This window comes from Camelus bactrianus, chromosome 10 (genome assembly GCF_048773025.1).
Source record: "Camelus bactrianus isolate YW-2024 breed Bactrian camel chromosome 10, ASM4877302v1, whole genome shotgun sequence".
In the NCBI taxonomy this organism is placed as follows: Eukaryota; Metazoa; Chordata; class Mammalia; order Artiodactyla; family Camelidae; genus Camelus; species Camelus bactrianus.
Genome location: NC_133548.1, coordinates 29,444,415 through 29,470,096, shown reverse-complemented (window position 1 = coordinate 29,470,096; position 25,682 = coordinate 29,444,415). Strand labels below are relative to the sequence as shown.

Sequence of the window (25,682 nt, the reverse complement as noted above, 5' to 3'; positions counted from 1 at the left end):
AAACAGCAGAGTGTAAAGAAGGACCCTTTCATTTCTTCAAAGGAGAGATTTATGCTAGCAAATTATAGGTCATTGTCCAAACACAGTGCTAACCATATCAGAAATTTTTGAATATGATGATTATGTCCTTCTTGGTCTTTTTTAGTATTCGTTTTTAAAAGATAATAAAACTCCTAGTCAAAGTGTAAGACATTTTAAGACCAAGAGGCAAAAATTATCTGCACCGAAAGAGTCATGAATAAATCTGGTTTCAGTTATTAAGAGGGAAAACTCAGACATGTGAAACGAAGCAAATATGGTTGATAGCTGTGGAAGAATTGGAAACAGAGATATTTAAGGAACAACAGTTGTCAACTGCACGGCAACACCGGTTGCAGCACATACTGCTTTGGGATTCATTCTGTGTTGGCGACAGTGTGAAAGAGATGTGATGTGTCACCCGGAGACTTCTGGCCTGACAACAGAGTCTCTTGGGCGTGGCTCAGTTTGTTTCGTTAAATTACTCTGAAAGAGAGCAGTAATTTTTTAAAAGATCTGTGTCTGTATGGAATTAGTTTTTAATCTTCCAGCACACTTCCATGTCTGTTATTTTATGTCATTTCCTCTCCAGGTCCAAGAGGAGACCTGCCTGTGAACTAGAAGATCAAAAGTGAGGCTCCAACTTTGGACGGGCATCCATTCTGGTCATGTGTCACATTGGAGGCCAGAGTTCTATGGCTCTCGAGTTGCCTTCTACATGATCCTTAAGAAGGGAATACCATTGCAGATACCAGCAGTAATTAGGAGAATGCTATTATTGTCATTTTCTTTCTCACAGCTTATGCGGAGGTGAAAAAAAAAATGCTCAAAAGAGTCTTTGCTTCAGAAAAATGGACCTGAAAAATCACACTTGAGCTTTCAATTTCTCTTCTTTCTTCACTCACTTCTTACCCATCTCTTCCCCTCTGATTTACCCTTTCTGCATTAATATCTCTAACTTGTTAGATTTTCAAATATAATATCCTTGGCAGACCTGAACTATAGTGTTACTTTATCTTTAACCAGAAGGCAATGTATAATATTTAATCTCCTGAAACATAAAGTCAGACTATTGTTATTCATTCAACATTTTTAAACTGATGAATTTGAAATGCAAATTGAAAACCAGAATTTTTTTTCCAAAATCAGTCTGCATACTTTTTCGTCCTGGGGGGCGACAGAGCAAAAAAGGGACTATCCAGTTCATTCTGCATCATGAGGCCATCAGCACTTCTGGCTGTCCAGTTTTACTCTTAAGCTCCCCTAGGTTTCCACATGAACACAATGCAACAAGGACAACCCTCTCCACCCCCAGCTTTTCATTTTAAGGAGTAAATACTGCCTGCAGACACAAACAAACATGTACTTTTTCAGCCCTCTCTTCTGGCTTCCCTCAGAAAGCAGGAGCAGAGGGACGACAAAGGGGAGAAGGCGAAGATGAGACGGAACCAGGACGACTTTCAATAAGTCACATCTACTCCTTCCTAACATCCCCTTTCTCAAAAGCCTTCATGTCAATCCATAGCCAACAGAACAGCCCCACCCTCTAGAGGGAAATTCCAGCGCCCCCCACTTACCGTGTCTCGGTCTCTCCTCCCATCGTCCGCCTCGCTCCAGCCCCATCAGCCTGCCTGGGCTTCTCCAGACACCTTCTGCTCTTCTGTGTCCAACTCCGCCACTAGACACGGCTTTCTTACAGACCATGACTGGTCGGAATACCTTCATGCCAGCTTGCAGAATGCTCACTCTTATTTCTTGTCTATGTGTGTTTACGAAATTGAGATTCCTGGACAGTATTTAAAGTCTCCAACTTTGTCAGTTTTCTTATACTGCTTATTAGTAGGTTAAGAAGTCATAAACTACTGTCTATAAAATAGGTAAACAACAAGGTCCTGCTGTACAGCACAGGAACTGCCTTCAATATCTTGTAATAGCCTATAATGGCAAAGGATTTGAAAAAAGAATACACGGATGTATAACTGAAGCATGTTTACTGTACACCAGAGACTAACACATCGTAAATCAACTATACTCCAATAAAAAATATTAATTAATTTTAAAAATTTTTCAAAAGAAGTCATTTCTTACATGACAAATTAGGAGGGAGATGCCCGTGAGTGGATAAGATGTAAATTAGTATAACTTTTCAGAAGAGGAATTTGAACAAATGTTTTCAGAAGTGGAGCTGTCACTCCTGGCCCAATAACTCCACTTCTGAAAATTTATTCTAATGAAATAATCCTGTATACAGACAAGCACATTTACCACAGCGATGTGGTGTAACCTCCACATCCAAAAGGTATTTAAAAAATCAGAATTCCCCACAGCAGGAGATTCATTAACCCAGTGACAGCTCATTTATACAATGGAATGAGATGGCACCTATCTAACCTCTAGTCCAGCATCGGGGGAGTGTGCGCTCAGTCAGTGTGGGACAGTGAAAGTCAGCGAAATAAAGAAAAGCCTTTGCCGCCTTGCATAAGAAAGATGGCAGTAAATAAAAAAATGTAGTCCAATTATTATAATCACCTTTTTAGAACAAAAGTAATGTATCTGATTTACAGACAATGTCTAAAAGGACATGCGATTATTTTTAGTGAGTTGTGTAACTGTGTGTTTAAAATTTAAAAACAAGATACTGTGAAGTCAGGTCAACACTGCACCCTAATAGGAATGTATCAAACTGCTACAGGCAAGCCTTCACATGGATGGAGCAATCCAGACAAAGGCCATTCGCTGCACGCCTCGTAGCTTACAAGCCACCAATAAGTCTTAGATGACCCAAATACATGCTAGGAGACTCTCCACCATGGAAAGTTGAAACACCCCAATAATAAGCAATAGTAGCCTTACATCAGCTAATATTTTTTTAACATTTTAAAAAAATTTTATTTATTTATTACTGTATTTTTTTTTTTGGTAGTGGGGGTGGTAATTAGGTTTATTTATTTTTAGAGGAGGTACTGGGGACTGAACCCAGGACCTCAAGCATGCTAAGCATGCACTCTGCCACTTGAGCTACACCTTCCCCCGCTAATACAGTTTTAAAAGAACAAAATTTGTATTGCTTTTCTTCCTCCAGAACTCCTCCTCTGATTGCACGCACCTTCCCACCCACAGGCTCAGCTCCATCATTTCATGAAGGTGAGAATGAAACTCTTTTCCTACATTTTACCTCCAATTCCATTTTAACAGTCAGCTTGAAACCCATCCATCCACCAGAAAAATCTCAACTAGAACATCTTAAACACACACACAGAGAAAGATAAACAGAAAACTGAATTAGACTTTCTTGGACATGTCAGCCCCCCGTGGGTTTTCAAATTCCATGTTAGGTCATCCATTATCGGGTAGCTTCATGGATTCGCCACTAACCAGTCACCTGATGGCTTAAAACAGAGCTCTCAGTCTGCAAAAATGAAGATGTTATCGCTGAGAAAGTCAGGGGCCTGGGAGGCAGCTGGTTGCTTTTACAGGGACTGACATATCTGGAAGGAGACTCAGCCGGGCTTCTGAATATAAACAGAAATTAGTCAGGTAGGAGAAGAACAAATAAGCACGATGACTGAGAGACCTTCTCCAAAGGCAGATCCTGGTGAGTGGAACAGACATCCAAACCTTCCCTGGGGTTTCTGCCAGACTCAGAATTAGGAGGAAGAGGACGGGCTTTGGAGCTGACGAATCTGATTTAGAATATTGATTCAGCCAGCTCGTTATGGTATATGCTGGGCAGGTTACAAAACTCTCTGAGCCTCAGTTTTCCTGCCAGGAAAACGGATGCTATAACACCTACCTCACTGGGTCGTTGGGGATAATTAGAGCTAATATGGGAACTCATAGTGCCTAGCACCTCGTGAATCCTGTATGAGTGGTGACGTTGTTATTCGAGGAGGAGAAGAGAAGCCAGGCAGGAGACACGAAATGTTATTAGGGAAGAGAAGATGTTCGAATATTCTCTTTTCATTTCAGATCAGCCAACATCTAACAACCAGAGAAGGCAGCCGCTGAATTCACTCCCTCCACCCAGCTAGAGGTCAGTATTACACCAGTCTCCCTGAGGAAGAAAGTGGCGATCTTATAGCCCATTTTCAGAGAATCTGTCCCCCTTTCCTGCTTCGTGCTCTTTGGTGTCTTTTCCTCCAACTTTCAGGAGGGGTTCACCATCATGGGTAAGCGTCTCCACGTCATCAGAAAATTTCATCAAATTCCCACTCATGGCTGCGATCAGAGGGATTGTGAGGCACGGATGAGAAAAATAAAGGGGAAAGGGATTTAAGAGAACAAGAATGACCGGTTGAGACTGGCATTCTTCACGGAGGGTGCTTTTGAGTTATTGGCGTTTAATCATAAACCCATTATTTGGGAAGGCAAAATTCACTGATGTTTCAGGGCCTGGCATGTTTCAGCTGGCCTGCCCTCTGCCAAATGAGATCTCCACTGGCTTGAATGAGGCAAGAAGAGAGACCGTGGTCGTTTCCAGGGGCCTTTCTGGGTCACTTCCCATCACCTTGCATGCCAGCAAAATCTATTTCTCTCTCTGTCTCTCTCTCTCTCTCTCTCTGTCTCTTTCTGTCTCTTTGTCATTCTGTCTCAATCTCTGTCTCTCTCTCTCTGGTTCACACACACGCGTGCGTGCGTGCACACACACACACACACACAGAGTTCCCCTTAAGAATGATAAAAGCAATGGCTAAAGCAAAGTGACAAACAGCGTTCCTGGAGCAAAAGATTCACTGGCCTGGAAGGAATCTCAGACATCATGTCCCCTATCTGTCTGATAAGATTTCATCTAAAATCCTTCCCGGCTGAGTGGAGATCAGGCCAGTCTAAAAGATCACCGCAAAGTCGATCCATCCAAATTCATTCATTCATTCACTCATCCCAGGAACAGACATTTATTAAATGCTAATCATAGCAACAATAAAAGGCTACATTTATGAAGCTCGTACTGTACACCAAGCATAATGGTGGGCAAAAGAGGCAGGTGCCCAGACCTAAAGGCCTTCGATAGGAGGAAGCTATTAAATAACTGCAAACAAAAAGACAGAATGACAACCTCTAGGAAGTGCTGTGAAGGAGAGGTTCAAAAAGCTGTTAAGTGTTCAATGTAGAAACATGACTTCATCTGGGGAAGACCTTGGTTTGTTCGGGGAACTAAATGAAGGTCATGTACAAAAGTCCAGAGAAGTGGGCGTGGGCTGGACTGCACTGGACTCATGAAGCATAGAAAGGATTTTGGTCTTTATCCTGAGCAGTGGGAAGATAATGGAGGATATCCATGGAATTAATCTTAAAAGAAGGCAGGCAGCATAGAGCTAGTTTATATCCACGGCATCAGAGCTCAGTCCTCTGGAGTCCAGGGCTGTAGACTCAGGCCCCCTTAAAGCTAAACAGCGTCACAGAGAGAGAACATTCTGTAAGCATCCCCCATGCCGGCCACCCTTTCGCAGAGGCCGTTTATGGCCCACAGCAATTTGAATCTGATACATTTATTGAGTTCCCCCGACCTCCACCACATGCCTGACCCTGTGCTGGCAGCTGGGGAGAGCCGTGCAGTCAAAATAAGACACAGATAAATAACCCAAATCCAAGGCAAAATATTACAGAGGCTATAAAAGAGGTACTAAAAACGCAGCCAAAAAGACAGCAGAGTTTAAGTGAGAGATACAGGATTCAGACCCCGGGTTTAAGTTGTGACTGTGCCACTTACCAGCCATGTGACCTTGGACAGGTCACCTCTGTGAACCTAAATTATTCTGATGCCTGAGTGAGTTCTGTGTACTGAAAAGACTATTGAGGAGTTTAACTTGGATTTTTAAGTGAATGGTCAATTGACAAAAGGTACACATTTTAAACTATATTTTCTCCTTGGGTTTTACATTCCACTTACAAATCTTGTTTTTCAATTTATAAGAGGAGCGAATTCTAAGCATCACTTTTTCTAGTCACTTTTAAAGGGCCTTTCACCAATGCTTGGTTACATTTGCAAACTTAGGTGATGGAATTCCTTCAAATAGTTTAAACTGCACTTATAAATTCAATTTTTCATTTTAAGCACATCAATTGTCTAATCAACAAATATGCCCAGATTTTTAATCTAATAAATAATGTATGTGATTGCTGTATCCACTTAAAGATGTAAGTCTCAATAATTTGTAAATTTTACAGTTTAAATTAGAATTACCAGAATATCATTTTAATAGGCCAAATTTTCTTAAACTTCACCTTAATACTTTTTAAACATAGGAATTACCAAATATAGCCTGACTCTTTATTAATACAAAGATATTTATACTGTAGTTTTTCTTATTTTAAACATGTGTATATGCATGTAACTTAAAACTTCCAGAGAATGGAAGGAAGACGCTTGCCCCGTGAGAAAGACAATCATACCCCTGTTAGCTGAAGTTGCCTTCCACAGAGCTATCTGGCTGGACAGGAGGTTTGGCTTCCTGTGTGGTGCATTTTGCAAAAAGTAAGAAAACTATTAAATCATCCCAGGAAGTACGGGAGTTGCCATCTCGGCATTCTTGGGATTACTTAACGATCAGAGATTTTGGTAACGTTGATATGGCATCCTGAACTCTGTTTTTAGAGGTTATGTCCACGAAGCTGTAACTTCAGTAGGGGCGTGGTCACATCTTGGGACTCTGGTTATACACGACCTCTGATTGTGCCTTACAAAAGTCTACTCACCAGCGTCTGAAACACCAGCCCAGCCTGATCTCTTGATTAGATTACAAACATTCTCTTTGGCTCCTAAGGTCTCTGCCTGTCTCTTCCGTCTAATGTTATAGGCGTCTTACTGTAACAGAATCCAAAGCTACGTGAATGTCTTTCCTGTCTGACTCTTAATGGAATCCTGCAGCCTTTGGCTACTGAACTTTAGATCTCTCAGGTTATTTTGTCTGACTTGTAGTGACCATTTCGGAAGCCAGGCTACTAACAACCTCATGTCTCTGGGCCCCTGTATCCCTATGCTTAGAGTCTTAGAGTTGCTGAGAATTAAATGAAAAATGCACATGAAAGTCACTTGATGAACTATAAATCATAGTACAAATATTAGTGTCCACCAGAGCTGAGAGAGAGAGAGAGACTGAAAGAATGAATTAAGGGCACCACAAGAACATGGAGAAAGGAGTGATCACTTCTGGCTGGACATTCAAAGAGAGCGTCAAAGAAATTGGAGGGTTTAGATGGATCTTGAAAAATGGGTAGGATTTTAACTGACTGGCAGTAATGATGGAGAAGCCAGCAAAAGTCCATTTGGAAATCTTTACAGAAGGCATTCAGCATAAAATTGCATTGAGTTTCAGGAAGATGTCAGGGCTTCTCTTGGCACGTAATAGTCTTCCCTCCTTCACCTTTCTGACCCTCCTAGACTTCTCATTTTCTACATTTTAAAACGGTTTTAATTCCATGCCTTTATTACCTAGGACTTCTCTTACCATGTAAAATGTGCTTCAAGAGAATACTGGGGACGCCCAATGCTCTCTCTCCAGCAGGCTGATAATGTTGTCCAAATTATTAGCTCTGTCCAACAGGAGGATTTTCCATGACCTCAGATATAAGGACTTCTGAGTGTAAACTAGTAAAATTCCAAACAAGTGGAACTGGCTGTAAGTGAGTGAGAACCATCCAAGAAACTGTAGGAAATGTATAATGCTGCTTTTAGGAATGTTCAAACTCTCATCCAGCTGATTTGGGTGTCCAGGTCATTTTCATTTCTTAAAGCACATAGCAAACAAAATAAAATGTTGAAACAGTTTGTTTTTAATTATATTATGTTTATATTAATGAAGTTACACTTTTAATGCTCAAAAATACCATGCAAGGTCAATTGCAGGATTTATGTAATGTGTTCATTCATGCTCTATTTTAAGCATTATGGTTCAGTAATGAGACATAAGTTTAAAGATGAATACTTCCTCATTCATTCCTCGCTGCATTTCTAAATAATGTAAAAAAAAAAAAAAAACCTTTGGAAGTTTTCGGGCTGTGAGGCTTACAGCCAAATGGCCTCTCTGGCTCCCAGGGACCCCCCTCCCCGCTCCCCGCAACTCTGACAGGCTCTAAGCACGGCTTTCACAAGCCGAGAATTTTAACAAGTGGAAATATTCATTCATTTATGTTGCAAGTGTTGTTGTCCACACAGTTGAGAAAATCTCAACTGTCCCTATTTACAACGAAGGCAGTCAACAGCTGCTTCGAGCACCCTGGTGAGTCTGGAACCAACCAGCAGGCTGCCCCTGAGGAAGCTGCCATCCCGCACTGGGGGACCCCATAAATTTCTCCAGGGCCATCCAATGTCTTCAGAGAACAACACTTCAATTGGCTTGCCCTGGGGACAGACGCTTAGCTGCTGGGAGTCCGGGTGAGAGGGTGGAGAGCCACCTCTTCTGAGTACAGACAGACAGACTTCCATTAAAGCCTTGTTTTCAACACTGCCTCTTTCTCCTACTCCTTTTACTCCTTTTGCTTGTTTCTTTTCTTTTTCTTTTTCTTTTCTTTCTTTCTTTCTTTTTTTTTTTTTTTTTTTTTTTTTTTTTGCTTCCTCATCTCTGCCCAGATTCTGGATGAAGGATGAGCCCGTCCTCAGCTGAGATGTCTGGATTATAGTTTCCTCTCCGTCCTATGGCCAGTCTGCCTTCGACCTTCCAGCGGGAGCTCCATCTCACCAGGAACGCACATTCCCGGGTAGTTTGTGATTGGAGCCTTCTCACCGTTCAGGTCGCAGCTCAAATGTCATCTCCCCAGGAGGGAAGCCCCCCCCCCCCCCAAATCTGAAGTAGCCATCCACCCTCAACCCCTCTCCCTCCTCCCCCTGCCATCTCTCCCTCATAGGGCATTTGTCACTCTCTATAATCATCTTGCTCATTTATTTCTTCATGTCTTTGTCCCCTTACCAGAATTGAAGCCCCAGGAGAGTTCAGATCTCTTCTGTCAAGCTTTGCATTGTGTCATCAGATTTTAGGCCCCTGACCAATAGTAGCACTTCAATAAATGTTAGTTAAATGACTAAAATCCCTGATCTTTTCAACAAATATTCCTTCACAGTGTCTTAGGGGCCAGGAATTGTGTCTATAAAGGAGAATTTCGTCCACTGATGAAAAATGTCTTCCTGCTTCTCCACCACTTCCTGCCTCCGCTCTCCTTCCATCCCGACAAACAGACACACACAGGCAGCCTCTGCCTTCGTGCCTCATGGCCCAAAGGAAAGACACCCAAAGATAGAGTGACCCTGTCCCCATAGACAACTGCCATCGGAGCCGGCCCTGGCAGCTGGCCAGACAACGCAGGCTGAATGTTTCCTGGGCGCAGCTTCGTAAATATGCAGCTGCACTAAAAGCCACGGTCCAGTGAGTAATGAGAGAAAGAGGCCCAGGTGTCCCTGGAGGAGTGGGCTCTTATTTACAAGAGCACACAGAGGCTGGCTGGGACCCAGCCCTCCTCCCCGGCCTTGACTTTATCACAGCAAACACGCCTGACCACGAGCTCCCCTCCAGACACTTGCAGCTGGCTGGAAAATGAGCGTGATGGTAAACACATGTTGTCACGCCTGTGACCTGGCAAATCAGATCACCTGCCTCCGACCCACCCTGGGGCTGGACTGTGAAATCAAGTTCTCTGAAGGGACAACTGGTTTGTTGTTGTTGTTGTTTGTCGGGGAGTCTAAAGTTCCTCGGAAGTCCTCGCCATCGCGGGGAACAGAGTATCTTTTCTTTATTTCACTGTCCCCTGCTCCCAAAGCTCCGGCCTCAGCCTTGTTCTTGTCAAGGAGCCCAAACATTCTCATTCAAAGGCTGTATTTACAAATGAAGCAGCGCGGCCGTAAAACTGATGACCTTGCTGCTTCTGGAATCTCATAAAGTTTCCAAGCTGCTCCTCCCCAGAGCAAATAAGGGCGTTGGAGTTGCTGGTCCCTGGCAGGGTTCCAGCTGCGGCTGTTACATTCCCCCCATCAGCTTTCCTCTGAGGCTCCCAACGCAGACTGAGACTTGCCTGCGTGTCAGGGTGCTTAACTCTGAAGGCGCCGCCGTGCTTGGGGCGCTCAGACCCAGAGGTGGTAGCAGCGCAGAAAATGAAACGGAGAAGAGAGAAAGGGGGCCACATGGATTGAGACGCTGTTATGTGCCAGGCACTGTGTAAAGAATTCTGCATTCATTTTCTTTTTCTTTTTCTTTTTTTAATTCTTTATTGAAGGGTAGTTGATTTACAATGTTAGTTTTGGATGTATCGGAAAGTGATTCAGTTATACATATACATATATGTATTTTTTCTTTTCAGATTTTTTTCCATTATGTTATTACAAGAAACTGAATATAGTTCCCTGTGCTATAGAGTAGGTCCTTCTTATCGATCCATTTTTATATATAGAAATGCGTGTCTGTTAATCCCCAACCCCATGATTTGTCCCACTGTCCCCTCCTTTCCCCTATGGTAACCATAATTTGTTTTCTATGTCCATGAGTCTGTGATGTATAAATAGAATTTGTATCATTTTCTCATCCCAACTCTGTAACTTATTCGTAGGCTAGCCCTTGCTGGAAGCTTTAACCCAGGTGCCCACATATTGGAAATGTTTGTGGCAGATTTTGGGGGGTTCCCATGGATACGGTTTATTAAAATACATCTGTTTTCTGACAGCCTGTGCTGTAGAAGCAGCCAGGTGATACAGATGGGGTCCATGAGAGGCAATGGACCTGTGGGTTGGTGGGGCTTCTGGGAATCAATCATTTTACTGATAAAGAGTCTTGCTTCACTAACTTGAGTCTTTTGCCCTTTTCCATGCTTCCTTCTTTGAAAGAGGATGTGAAGCTTAGGGGAGCAGCACTTACCTTAGGATCAAAAGGCTCAGAAAGAGGGAAAGAGCCTGTGACATGGATAGCAAAATGGATGCGCTCCCTCAACCCCCATCTCGCTGCGTCAGGCTTCTCGTTACCATGAAAAAATAGCTCCCTTCCTTTTGGTGGTGACAGACTTGAGGGTGGTCCCAGGGTGCCCATCTATCCACTTTAACATGGATGGGACCTGTGACTTGCTTCTTTTTGTGCATGTGTGTGATCAGATTATCAATTTTTTTTAAGTATAGTCAGTTTACAATGTTGTATCAATTTCTGGTGTACAGCATAATGTTTCAGTTATACATATACATATATATACTCATTTTCATCTTCTTTTTCGTTATAGGTTACTCCAGGATACTGAATATAGTTCCCTGTGGTGACTTGCTTCTAACCAATAGAATAGGGCAAAGATGAGGGGCTGTCACTCTGTGATTACGTTAGGTTACATAAGGCTTCATCTTGTTAGTGGACTTGTTCTAGAGACAATCCTTGCTGACTTAATAGATAAACAGCCATGGTGGAAAAGCCCACGAGGCCAGGAACTGCGGGTGGCTTCTAGGAGCTGCAGGAAGTCCTTACAAACTGTGGGAGGCTTCTAGGAACAGTGAGCAGCTTTTAGGAGTCAAGGGCGGCCTCCAGTCAGGAAGAAGTCAAATCCCTCGGTCCCTCAGCGGTAAGAAAATACATTCTGCCAACAACCTGAGTGAGTTTGGAAGTGGATTCTTCCCCAGCAAAGCTTCCAGATGAGAATGCAGCCCAGCTGACACCTTCATTGCAGCCTTGCATGACTCGGAGCAGAGGATTCAGCCAAGCTACGCCCGGACTCTGGATCCACAGAAACCATGAGATGATAAAAGCGTGTGGTTTAAACCTCTAAGTTTGCAGCAATGCATCACTAATGCTCTCCTTTACACCTCTCCTACCAGCTCTCTGTGATGTGCAGCCAAATTGATACAGTTGGTAGATACACAGATGAGCGTCTAGGGAGATCTCTGGGAGGTATCCACGGATGAGAGTTGACTCTTAGAGAAGGAAGAAGAGCAGGGGTTGTTGGCAGATGAAGAAAAAGCTGGGGTCTTAGCTTTTTCTCCAAATAGAAGAATTTTGGGCTGCTGACTATTTAACTACTTCCCAAAATATCATAGGATTTAAGGATTAGAAAAAAGAAAGTTTGTTAAATAACGTTTTGGAGTAAGTCTTTGAACGAAAGGTAGGAAAGCACACTGTATTCCTCTTTTTCTAGTTTTCAGCTGTATTGGAGATACTTTCAACTAGCAACTCCCACTGGCATCCCGTAAGTGCTCACTCTGTACCAAGTGCCATGTCAAGCCTTCACCTGGGCTGTCTCTCTAACGCTCACAGACATCCTACAAACTACAAACAAACTAGACATCCTACAGACTACTCCCACGTGACAGGTGAGAAAACAGATTCAGAGCGGATAAGGGGCAGGTCAGGAGGCATTCAGCCTTCATCCCCCAGGTGTATAACCCCTATGCTGTTCATTCGGTTGTAAACGATGGAAAATAGAGGAAAATAGTAATAAGAAGGGAGAAACACCTTTTCCATACTTCTGACGCCTGGGAACCAGCAGGAATTACTTTTTGGTGTATTCCCTAACAGCACAGAGATGAGACTACACATACAAATGTGTGTCCTGCATCCTTGTTTTTTCGGTTAACAGGCTCTAAGCAATTCCTCATGTTATGCAAAGTTCCTGGTAAGCACTGGCTGCCTTATGTGCCATTATCTGGTTGTGCTGTAATTTACTAAGTCTTCCTGATACAGACAATTTGAGATGCTTTCCGTTTAGGACTATTATATATAAAGCTGCAATTAGCATCTTTGCGCACAAAAGTTTTTTCCACATTTTGAGTTTAGGGTAGAATCCTCCAAGCGGTATGACTGAATCAGAGAGGACGAGTCCCCTTAAGGTCACCAGTGCTGTATACCTGGTGACTGTCGCTTAAGATGCCACTGTGAGGCTTTGGAGACAAGAGAAGGGAGCTGTATCTCTTGAGAAAGAACAGCCCTTCCCTGTGGGCTCATCCCCTCAAAAGTGACATGAGGGGACTACTTACCTATTTTAGAGAGGCCAGATTTTTATTGTTATCTGGAATAGAGTACTTCTTCCAGAAGCTGTAAAATTTGAGCCTGATATTTGGTAAACTTCTCTGGTGTTTGCGTTTCATAAACTGTCTCACAGCTGTTGCCTCAGCCCTTTTTATATGTTCCTAAATAAAAGCCGGGGCCTGCACGCTGCCTTCCGATGTGAGCAGACCTCTGCTTTCCTCCAGCCTCCCTGTTCTCCTTGGTACCCACCATAAAAACATGCCTTGTTTTGGAGGTAAAATAAGGGAAATGTTTTTCAGTTTTCAACCTAGAGGCTAAATGGCCCAGGGGAAGTAATTTCTCATCCCATCTGCGCCAGATACATTTTGACTTGGGTGATGCCAGCTACTGGCATGGAAAAGGACTTTAGGCACCTAATAAGGAAAATAGCTGAATTTTGCTGAACATTGACTGTGTGCCAGCACTGGGCTAAGCGCTTTGCATAGATTGTTGCCTTTAACTTCAGCACAATCCTATCAGGTAGATAGACCCAATGTCTACATTTTGCAGTTGAGAAAATGGAGAGGCAGAGAAGTAATAACTTCCCAAGGTCACAGGGCTATTCAGCCCAGTCGTTCAAGCCAGAAGAGATCTTAGAGACCACTGAGATTTTGTGTGTGTGTGTGTGTATGTGTGTGTTTGTGTGTGTGTGTATTTTATTGAAGTATAGTCAGTGTACAATGTTGTGTTAGTTTCTGGTGCACAGCATAATGCTTCAGTCATACCTGAACATACATACTCATTTTCATATTTTTGCCTTGTGGTCTTCAAATCTGCTCTAGAGCTCAGGGGAACACTGTGGGGACAAGGGCTGCCCAGGAAGGGAAAGCCAGGGAGAAAGGCTCCAACCCACCCCACTTTTCTACCCCCCACACCTGGCTTGTGGTAGGCAGGATAATGTACCCCCACCCTCCCCCCACCTCCCCTCCACCAACCATGTCAATGTTCTAAGCCCCAGAGTCTGTGAATATGTTGCCTTACATGGCAAAAGGGAGTTTACAGATGTGATTAAGTTAAGGACCTTGAGCTGGGGAGATTACCCAGGATTAGCCAAGGGGGCCCCATCTAATCACAGAGGGCCTTAAAAGTGAAGAACCTTTCCCAGCTGCGGTCAGAGGGAGCTGCGGTTACGGGAGAATTGTCAGAGCGATGCAATGTTGTTGCTAAGTTTGAAGATGGAGGAAGGGCTGTGAGCCAAGACCTGTCACCTCTCAAAGCTGGAAAAGGCAAGGACATGGAGGTTCCCCCAGAGCCTCCAGAAAGGAATATAGCCCTGCTCACACCTGGATTTTCGCCCAGGGAGACCTCTCTGACTTCTAACCCGTAGCACTGTAAGATAATAAATTGATGTCATTTTAAGCCACTAACATCATGGCAATTTGTTATGACAGCAACAAATATTGGTGTGACCCTACTTCAGCCAGAGCCTCTCCACTGTACATTTTTGAGATCAGACTTCAGTCTGATATTGCATTTGGGAAATAAAGAGGACAGTTCTTGCTTTAAAAAAAAAAAAAAAAAAAGGATGAAGACTAATTCTTCTATCACTCTCTCTCGCTTTTACTTTTTTTTAGAAGAAAAATATTAGTACCCAGAGAGTCGACATGCTTTGCCCAGGGTCACCCAATGACAGGGCAACTGGTCCAGGGTTTACTCCACTACATCCTTACTGAGCGTTCAGTGACCTCCTCCTCTGAACCAGGGCTGCAACTGGGTGGGCTCCGCCCAGGTGATCTCGCACGAAATGTTTGATGAAAAACTCTTTTTTTTTCTATTTTTTCTGACTATTTTAATTCTTATTTTTTTATTGACGTGTAGTTGATTTACAACGTTATTTTCAGGTATACAGCAAAGTGATTCAGTTATACATATATGCATATATGGATTTCCAGTTTCTTTTCCATTATGGTTCATTACAAGAAATTGAATATGGTTCCCTGTGCTATACAGTAGGTACATATTGTTTATACTTTATATATAGTAATGTGTACCTATTAATCCCAGACTCCTAATCTATTCCTCCCTGCTCTCCTCCACTTTCCTCCCTGGTAACTGCAGTTTCTTTTCTATGTCTGTGAGTCTATTTCTGGTTTGTAAATAAAATTTGTATCTTTTTTTTTGTTTTAGATTCCACCTATAAGAGACATCATATGATATTTACCTTTCTCTGTCTGACTTACTTCACTTTATATGATAATCTCTAGATCCATCCATATTGCTACAAATAGCATTATTTCATTCTTTTCTATGGCTGAGTAATATTCCTGTGTGTGTGTGTGTGTGTGTGTGTATGTGTGTGTGTGTATACATACACATCTTCTTTATCCAGTCATCTACTGATAGACATGTAGGTTGTTCCCATGTCTTGGCTATTGTAAATAGTGCTGCTCTGAACACTGGGGTACGTATGTCTTTTTGAATTATAGTTTTCTCTGGATATATGCCCAGGAGTGGGACTGCTGGATCATATGGTAAGTCTATTTTTAGTTTTGTAAGGAACCTCCATACTGTCCTCCATAGTGGCTGCACCTGTTTACATTTCCACCAACAGTGTAAAAGGGATCCTTTTCTCCATACCCTTTCCAGCATTTATTACTTGTGGACTTTTTAATGATGGCCATTCTGACTGGTGTGAGGTGATAACCTCATTGCAGTTTTGATTTGCATTTCTCTAATAATTAACAAGATTGAGCATATTTTCATGTGCCTGTTGGCCATCTGTACATCTTCTTTGGAGAAATGTCTGTTTAGGTCTTCTGCCCATTTTTGGTGGGGTTGCTTGTTTTTTTGATATTAAGCTGTATGAGCTGTTTTTATATTTTGGAATTTAGTCCCTTGTTGGTAGCATCACTTGGAAATATTTTCTCCCATTCTGATGAAAAACTTACATCACTCAGCCATTCAGCAAAAAGCCATCAGGATGGATCAGGCACAGCACTGGGCATCAGCAGTGAAAGGGTGAATGCAACCCAGTCCCACTTCTGGGAAACCCAGGGCAACACTACGGAGTGACACGCAGAGTGTGAAGGAGCACAGAGCAAGGCTACCTGAGTTTACCTCCCATGAATGCCCACTACCTGATGACAAGGGGAAGCCATGAACTGATGCAGAGGGACACCAAGCACAGGGCCAGGACAGAGCAGGGACACAATACATCCCCATTGACTCTGGATTCGGTGTGGTGCTGGGTATAATCAAGGTGGGTGCAAAGCGCTACCGGAGCAGGGAGGAGGGACTGGGGCTCTGCCTGGAGGGGGCGGAAAGTGTCGCAGAGGATGAGGACAGCAAAGGGCTCAGTAAGTGACTTGTTATGTGTCTCTGCAATCTTCTGTTAGCACCCACTGATAGTCTTTGGGATCCATGATATTCCTATAGACCTTTCTGCCTTGAAAATTCTACTAATTCACTCCTCTATCCCTGTTTTTTTTAAATTTTATATTAATGATGTGTCTTCATAGTGTAATGTTTAAGTAGCTTTCTAAGGGTATATGGTAGAAACCTCCAATAAATGTCTTCTTTGCCAACAGAATAGCAGTTTTATTCAAGACAGCAAAGTGTCCAGAACAGAGGGGTTGAATCACAATAGGTCTAAGTCATGCATGGCTATTGAATTAATATTTTCACTTCCCTAGTCTTACAGCTAAGGATGGACACGTGACCCAGTTCTGATCAATATTCTGGTGATTTGGATATAACGGTAAGTCAGCTGGGAGGGCTTCTGGGATATTTTTGTTCCTTCACTGACAAAATGACATAGTCATTCCAGGAAAAGGATACTATGCTTCTCCACACCTCTACCCGCCTGCCATCCTTCTGTCTTTGAGTACTGTTGTGACGTCTGGGGATGTGGCAACCATCCTGCAACCATGAGGCAAACAGAAGAATCAATAACCTGTGTACATATGAAGGATGGAAAAGTTCCTGGCATCTTGATGACTCTACTGTGCTGTAGTTCTCACTTTAGGCTACCTGTCTCCAGGCTTCCTGTTATGTGAGACAGTCAAACATCTTTATGGCTTAGGCCACTATCAGTCAGACTTTTTGTTACTTGTAGCCAAATATATCCTAAATTATATAGTTGTTTCCAAAAAGTGGACTATATTTCTTCTCATTAGAATTGTGAAGCTCTAAGACTGTTAACAAAGTGGTAATCTATGGCCAACTAGCCCTATGAAGACATGAAATAACCATCCCCCAGCCCTGGCAGCAGAAAACTTTCTTCCTCCAATCCTTCCTTCCCAATGATGACTCTTCTTTGGCTGGGAGGAGATACTGGCTTTTCTGATTTCATGCCTTTAAAGATCACCCGTAGCTTCATGGCCCTTTGCATTTGGCCAGGTCTGGGTCCAACGTGGTCCCTCTGGAGGGTCTGGCTGGTTAGGAAAGTTGAACTTGTCAAAAATCAGAGTCAGATTCTTTTTGGCAACTGCAAAGGTAAGCTGTCACCAGCCCTGTCAACAGTCACGGCAGAAAGAGAGCTATTTATTCATCTACGACCTTCATGAGTCACAGTCTAAACATTCAATGAACCCTCCTCTGGCAAGTCATACCCTGCCCTGGTCTCTGGAGAGAGCACTTCCCACCCAGCACCACTTCAACACAACAGACTCTTGGCTTTTGGCTGTGTAATCTTGGGGCTGCACAAGTGGTCATGTTATTAATGACTCTGAGTCATCACATAGGACATTCCATCTGGAGTGTGTGTGCGTGTAAAGAGGAGGAGGAGGATGGAGGTCTACTCTGTCCCGGGCAAAATGGGAGGCTTCCCATGGCTATGCCTCTGCCTTACTGTATCCCCTTTAAAATACAACCCTATCCTTATATGACAGGGGTTCAATTCTCTCCACTTCTTGGTGACACCTGCAAACACTCTCTTGTTTGTCAGTATCAATCAAGATTCAAAAAATTTAACCATACCAGGTGGGTCTGCCTGGCCCTAAGGGTGAGGGAGGTGGAAGAGAGAAATTCTGACCTTTTTTTTTAATTTTACACATGAATCTTTAATTAGAATTTTTCATCTTTGTTTTAAACATCTGCTCAATCCCAATTTATACAATGAATATGACCATCTTGTTTGGAGTAAGAAAATTCAAACCTTGATGACGCAATTCATGGAAAACTTCACTCCTTACCACCTCCTCACAAGTGTAGGCATAGTTTAGTTGTTACTTCTTTCAGGAAGTCTTCCCTGATCTCATTAAGTGGTGTTCCATTCACGAGTCGCTACGTCCCTGATGCGAGTGCTTATCATACTGGCAATTGCCTGTTCTCGTGTCAGTCACCCCCATGGGATTGCATGGTCTGTGAAAGCAGGGTCTATCTCATGTCACCACCATCTAGAACATTCCCTGACATCTAGTAGGTAATACTGAATGAATGAGGCAGAGGGGAGGAACCACCTTCTACAACCAAGCAGATACCAAAACTAGCCTTCAGGCCCTAAACATGGAAGAGAGGGTGGGGGACAAGACTGGCCAAAGAGATCTTTCTGATATCCTATCCAACCAGATCTATGACATTATCAACACCTTGAGGACACAGCCCAAGTCTCACACTTTTCTGCCCAATGAAATGGGAGTCTAATCTTCCCTCCTCTCAGCGGTCATTAGAGCATCGCCTGAGGTGTTCTGTCTACATAACAACCCTTGAGTGAAATGTTACAAGGACCCCACGACAGACAGGCTTCCTCCAGAGCCCTAGGGTAAATGCTGTAAGACATAGGTAAACAGGCGTCAGTGGGGAAGACTTCTCAATGGGCAAGGATATCATTCATTGGAAGGAGAGAATGTCTCAAGGTTCTTCTCTGAAATGCCATTAGTTGTCAGAAAATTGGTCATGTTTATGAGGGACCCTATATGGCACCACTCAAGGATCCTCTAGTCTAGGTGCAGGAATCTTGCACCCTCCTGAAATCCCAGCACGAGTGGGAGCAAGTTGGCCAAGGCTGGTGGAGGGAGAGAAGGCACATCAGCTCTTTGATAAGAACCGCCAAGTGGGAGAAATGGCAATAGCCAGCAAAGTTTTCTGGTTCAACTAGACCACAAGGGCCTTCCACAGCCCTGCCTGGGGAAGAGAAAGGACATGGATGGAGGACGCACAGGAGCCCAGAAAACATGCCAATAGAGGAAGCCAAGCAGTTGGAAATCACTGGTCCAGCCCTCCAGTGTTCTAAATATTTGACCAACATTTAGTCATTCCATATTCCTGAAGCCTACAGGTTCTTTGTCTACAAATGGAGAAAACAGGTCTTAATATTGCAGGCTTGCTGTACATAACACAGGAGGCTGCATGTTCACAGCCCCTGTTGCGCAGTAAGTGTTCAATACATGCAAATATTATTATCACGACCTAGAGAGGGACAGAACCAAAATCAGTTTCCCTTCCTGTTACAATGCTATACCCCTACCTGAATGGTTGCCCCGGGGCTGGTGTGGCCAGGGAATTTCAGGTTTTATCTGTCTCCCCACACTGCATACATCACCTGAGACCCATCCCCACTATCTATCTTTAAACTAACACATGGCACTCCCACAACATGGTCCTCTTTTCCATAAATTCAGGTCATACATGTCTACCTGGGCTTATCTAGAACCTTCCCCACTTGGATCTTGAGCTTATCCAGACCCAGTCCAGCTTTTAGATGTCTCTGTGGGATCCCTATCCCTCCTGACATCACAGGGCTCTGCATCTGGAATCCCCGGTAAGTGATTCCAAGCAGTCATCATGGATGCCAGCTTGGGTTTATTGCCAGCTCTCCCGGCTTCCTGCTTCCTTAATAGGAAACCTTCGCCAGGTCCTCAAGTCCCACAACCAAGGCCACAGCCCATCAGCCAGTTGGTTTCCTGGTTGTACAACCAAATACCTGGGTTCTAACGCCTGGCACAGAAATAGTGCCCAGGAAAAGTGTGTGGAATCCAGTGGCTTCATGTTTCATGTCCATTTCGCCTCATCACTAGAAGGGGGCCGCAACCCTACAACGAGGCTGAAACCTCATGGGACGTGGTCCTCTGCTGCAGACCAAAGGACAGGAAATTGCTCTTTGATAGACAAGTGCAGCTTGAAGAACCCAGAGAATAAACATAACCCAAACTAGTTTTAAGGTGTGATTGACACTAAATAAATCCATCTTCTTGGGATCATGAGAAAAAGGGAAGGGAAGTAACCCACTGAGCACCCACTAGGCGCCAGTCATTTTCTCATATAAACCATCCAACACCCTATAACTTTGACAGGCCCATTTTTCAGGTGAGCTATGAAACTCAGAAGATCAGATTAGTAATTACCCTAACAGTCACACACCAAATGGCCGAGCCTGGACTCAAGTCTGTATCTATCTCTTGGCCCAGAATCTCAGCACTGTCTTCCCCCAGTACTAGCCATAAAAACAAACAAAAAGTTCACCTTCCAGAGGGGGCAGTTACCGTAAAGACATCACATCTCTCCTGGGCACTCTTCACTTCTCCCTCTGGCTGAGGACTCTGTTGAGATCCTGGCCAGCCAGGAAGCAGCTGGGCTTTATTCTTCTTAAAGCCCTTTTTTCCAAGCCATGTACCCTCTACCTAGAAAGACAGTATAATATAGAACAGTCATTAAAACCTATTACAGAGCCAGGCATCCTGGGTTCAAATCTTGGCTCCACCACTGACCAGCTGTGTGACCCTGAGCAAAGCATTTAGCTTTTCTGCACCTCAGTGTCCTCATCTGTAAAATGGGGCCAATAGCAAAATCGGTCTTATAGGTTGTTATGAAGATCAACAGAGTTCAGACAAGTGCCGACATATAATAAGGACTCTGTAAGTTCTAGAGACTCTTATTACAAGTCAGTTTTTTCTTTTAAACCACACTTCAATGAAGTTTTGGGTTTTGTTTTTTTTTTCCCAATTTCATTGAGCATATGAAGGAACCGAGACAGAGAACAGTTCCACGGCCACACAGCTCATCAGAGGCAAGTCTAGGATTAGAAAGTAAGGTCTCCCGAGTGCTCATCCAGGGCTCTCTCTCCTCCTGCTCACTGACCCAAGAGGCAGAAGAAGCAATTAAACCGTTGATGCAACACGTAATCTCCTCTCCCTGCAGTTCGCCCCATCACATGAACCACAGTGAAGTCACCACAAACATCCATTTATTTATTTATAAACCTGCAACATTAACCTCTTCACTTAAAAGCCTCTTGGAAACTTGCTGGTTAAAAGCATTTCAGATGCCGTCAGGGAAACAAGCTCACACTGACATCTTGTCTCCATATGCCTTTGAAAACCTGTTCAGAGCCCCTAATCCCTCACCGAGGGACATTCCCCCGTGCTCCATGCTTCTAAGTTTTCCACCGTTGGGTGTGGGTTGTCTGCGAAAGCGCTCTCTTTTGAAAAATTCCCGTGCTTTGAGTCATGGCAAAATCTGAGGGAAATAAAGGCTGCCAAAGGTTTCAACGTTTACCTAAGCTCTTAATCATCCTCTAGTTCATTACAGGGTGATGGATCGATTACACCGCTGTCCACGCCAAGGAGCGGGGCCTCGCGTCTGCTGTTTGACTTAGAGGACACAGAGGGCAGCTTCTCCCTTTCTAAGAGTTTAATCCTGTGCTGTGTTCTTGTTTATTCATTCAGTTTGGTAAATATTTATTGGCTTTTTAATGTGGGGACCATACTAAGTTGGAGATACAATAATAATTAGAATAGATATGCCCTCTGGCTTCATGGAGCTTATGGTCTAGATGGGATGACAGACACTAATCAAAATAAAAAGGACTGGAGCATGGGTAACAGCAGACCATAAACTTGACCACACCTGGGTTCACAGAAGGCTTCCATTGGTAAATGATACTTCACCTGTGATCTGGAGGTTTGGAAGTGGAACCTTTCAGGCAGTGTAAATATAAACAGGATAGATGAAGTAGAGGAAGAACAAGGAGAAAGAAAGAAAGAAAGAAAGAAAGAAAGAAAGAAAGAAAGAAAGAAAGAAAGAAAGAAAGAAAGAAAGAAAGAAAGAGAGAAAGAAAGAGAGAGAGAGAGAGAAAGAGAGAGAGAGAGAGAGAGAAAGAAAGAAAGAAAGAAAGAAAGAAAGAAAGAAAGAAAGAAAGAAAGAAAAAGAAAAAGAAAGAAAGAAAGAAAGAAAGTGAGAGAGAAAGAGAGAGAGAGAGAAAGAGAGAGAGAGAGAGAGAAAGAAAAGGAAGGATGGAAGAAAGGAAGGACAGGAAAGATGACGACAGGGGATAAAGCCAGTGAGTGCAGCACATCTTCCCTGTGGAGCTGTGGGGAGCCACTGAGAGGCTGTAACCACAGTATGCAGGGGCTTCTCATCGTGGTTATTATAAGACATCTGCACTTGTGTTAGGATTAGGTCTCTTTCATCTTATACCAGCTGTCCTAATAAGCTGCCATTTTTCAAATACTGCGTTTTTGAAGCTATTTACATTACACAGATTACCTCGGCTGTTCCTCACCCTAACCCTAGAAGGAGGGTACTGTCATTAAACCCATTTTACAGATGAAAAAAACGAGGCTCAGGGAGGGCAAATCATTCGCCCAAGGTCACACAGCTGGGACAAGACCAGAATCCACATCTGTCTGATTCCAGGTCCAAGATTTTAACACACCAACTCTGCAAGCTCCTTGCAGGCGGGAGCTGGGTCTTTCTGATTCTGCCTGGCCCATGATCAGAGCTCAGGACAGGTGTGTGGAATCACTGCTTCTCCAAGCTGCCTGCCAATCTTTCCCACCTCATCACAGCTGGCACTTCCCGAGCCCTTGCTGCCTGCCGGGTACAGTTAAGCGCTTCACATCCGCCAGCTCAGAGTCAGCTTTATCACCACCTATGAAGTAGGGACTATTCTTTTCATCCTCTCCATTGTCCAGACAAGAAAAGTGAGTTCCAGAAAAGCTGATAGCATGTCCAAGGACACGCAGGAATAAGTGGCCGAGTGAGGACTGTAGCCCAGGCGGGCAGGAGTCACGACCACTGGAAGCTGCTCTTCCACTGGCTCTCCAGCCACACGGACTTTACTCTTGCATGTTCCGAATGCGTGTTCTCGGAAAACATGCGTTCCTTTCCAAGTCCAGCCCTCACAAATGCCAAGATCTCTTCCTGTGCATCTCCCACCCCACAGCCTGGCTTCATCTTCCCTTGGGCTCCCTCCTGTTCATTCTCCCGGACTCTTGGTTAGGTCACCTGCCCCTCCCACGTGCACCCTCATGACCAGAAACTTCCCTTCCCAGCTCTCACTTCAGAAGCTGGGTATTTCAACAGCTGGTTCCCTCGTCTGCCTCCCACAGCGGGCAGAGCGCAACAGCCCAGGCATCACCAGACCCACAGCGCCTGGAACTGGGCAGGGGCTCTGCCATTTGCAGGACATGAGTAGATAAATACCTGAGTGAGTGACTACTGAACGATTCTCTTTTGACCGCGGTGGTGTTTGCACATAGCCGGCCTCATTCACTGTTGCTGAATGAATAACTGAGTGTATAGCCTGATTCCAAAATTTATTTCTTCCTTTTGGCTTTTTTTTCCCCTTTCCCCCTCTTTGTTTACAAAGTCTGAAGAAAGATGACAGAGGTACAAAGAACAAGGATGGGGCCGCTGGTTTACAGGAAGGCTAAAAATAAGAGAGAATCCAGGATTTTTCCCCCAGCCTCAATGAGAAAGGAGAAAAAAAAGAAAAGAAAAGGAAAGGAAAGAAAACTGAGGTCTGTCCTAGACTCTCCAGGCTGTTGAGCAGTCTGAGCCCTGCTCTCCTGGTCCGCCTGCCCCTCCAGGAGCTCAGAGTCCGAAGGACCGGGAAGCAGGCTGCGCAGTGATTGTTCCTGAGCCGCGGGACGGCTGCTGTTCTGGGCACTTCAGGAAGTACTTGCTCCAAGAGGCCCTTCCAGCTATTGTTGTGCAGGCCAAGCCCGCTGGGCTGGCACCGGGACAGGCTGCCCCTTCCAGGCCAAGGGTCTGTCCAGGGCACCGGGAGCCGGAAGGTGAAAGGTGGGGGTTGGCGTGGGATAGTCAAACCGGGAGGGGGTCTTGGGCACAAGCTTCTCCTTTCCTCAGGCCGTGAGTGCCGGGAGCTGGCTGCCTCCGGGTTACTTTGTGTCTCCTCTGGCCAAGTGTGGTGCTGATGAAACCCAGGCTAGGTGCTGCCAGTGCTATGGTGGCCAGGCCAGTGAGAGCTACCCGGAGCCACAAAAGGAAGGTGGGCTTTGCAGTCAAGACTCCCGGCTAGTGTGCGGGCTCTGCCCCTCCCCAGGCCCTTGGACACTCCTGCCTCTCCCCTCCCTCTTCCTTAAAAGAGGAACCTCTCAGTCTCGAGAGGCTAAGAGGATGAGCTGAGCTGAGATGGATGAGCCTGTCAGGTACACAATGGCGGTGGGAAAATGCTGGTTTCCTTCCTCCTTCCAAGCAGCTGGACAAGGGCGGGCTGGTGGGGTCATGGTTGGGCCGCGTTCCTCCCGGTCACAGGCAGCTGGTCTGGGCCCTGAGCCCACTCCAGCCTGAATTCTCCTGACAGCTGCCCCGCTTCTCTGCTTGGCCTGGCCCACGACTCCTGTTTGAACCAAGAAAAGCTTCTGCTCTGCTCCGGCCACAGAAAATAACAAGAATGATGCAATCTGTGTCTCTGGTGGCCACCAGCCACAGAGAAAGTCTTGGCTTCCAGAGCCCCACCGCAAATCCATGCCAGGATTGTAAAGCAATGCCCTCCCATCCCAGGAATCCTGGGTAGCTCACGTGCCACTGCTCCACCTGGCTGCAGCTCCCTGTCTCATGACCAGGGCACCAACCCAGCCAGGGTACGAGCCCCGAGAGCCTGAGCCGGGATCTGGAGGCACCAGAGGTTCAGGACTGCTATGGGCAGCTGCTCCGGGCTGATATACATAAGCGACAGCAAGAAGACCCCGACAGCAGTCCCCAGTGAGGCTCTAATGCCCACAGGGTCTTTGCTGATGATCCCTAGCTCTTTGCTCTGTGGCCCTCCATCATCAGTAGACCATTTCCCCCTTCTTCCTTCACAGTATTTAAGAAATAAAAGTCAGATTTTCTGGAGTGAAAAAAAAAGCACAAAACTGGCCTGGAGCAGGGAAAGTTGCCAAGTACCTTGTTCCTGCAACCTGACCTTTTACAACAATAACAGCAATCTTTATTGAGTACTGTGTGGCTGGCACTGTTCTAGGCTCTTTATATGAACTCATGTAATCTTCTTCAACACATTTGGGTACTGTTTATGTTCCCATTTTACCGAAGAAGAAACGGAGTCTCAGGGGAGTGACGTCAGCGTCACAGCAGCTTAAGACATTCTTCCTTTCTCTCCCCGCTTTTAAATTACACATCCATCCACGAAAGAAAGGACCAAGAAACTCAGGAGTACTCCAGCCCACCTGTGCATCCCAGAATAGTCAGACCAACCTTGGGAAGGGCTGTGGAAACTGAATCTCAGAGAGTTTCCTCACTGGCCCCCAAACCACAGACTTGATGAGTCGCAGGTAAAATTTAAATCCATTTCTGCAGCTGCCAGATCTAGTGTTTTTTCCCGTCGTGCCACTGACTCCAAAACCAAACAGAACTGGCAGCCAGGACCCTTTCAGAGCGACACTGCAAAAGAGAATCTCCCCCAGCAAACCCAGCTTTTAAAACCCCAAACTTAATTTGATGAGCAAAGTAGAGTGTTCTTTGAAGGGAGAGAAGACAAGGAAGCATGATGTGGTCGGCACCCTCTCCACCACAAGCTAGAGT

At 44.6% G+C, this 25,682-nt stretch overlaps 1 long non-coding RNA gene across 1 annotated transcript; it reads left to right on the top strand.

The window, feature by feature from the left end:
- Positions 1-3,476: 3,476 nt before the first annotated feature.
- Positions 3,477-17,159, top strand: LOC123619604 (uncharacterized). The gene is made up of 3 exons (XR_006728265.2): positions 3,477-3,613; positions 3,988-4,051; positions 8,588-17,159. It is a non-coding gene; the product is annotated as an uncharacterized LOC123619604 (long non-coding RNA).
- Positions 17,160-25,682: the final 8,523 nt, after the last annotated feature.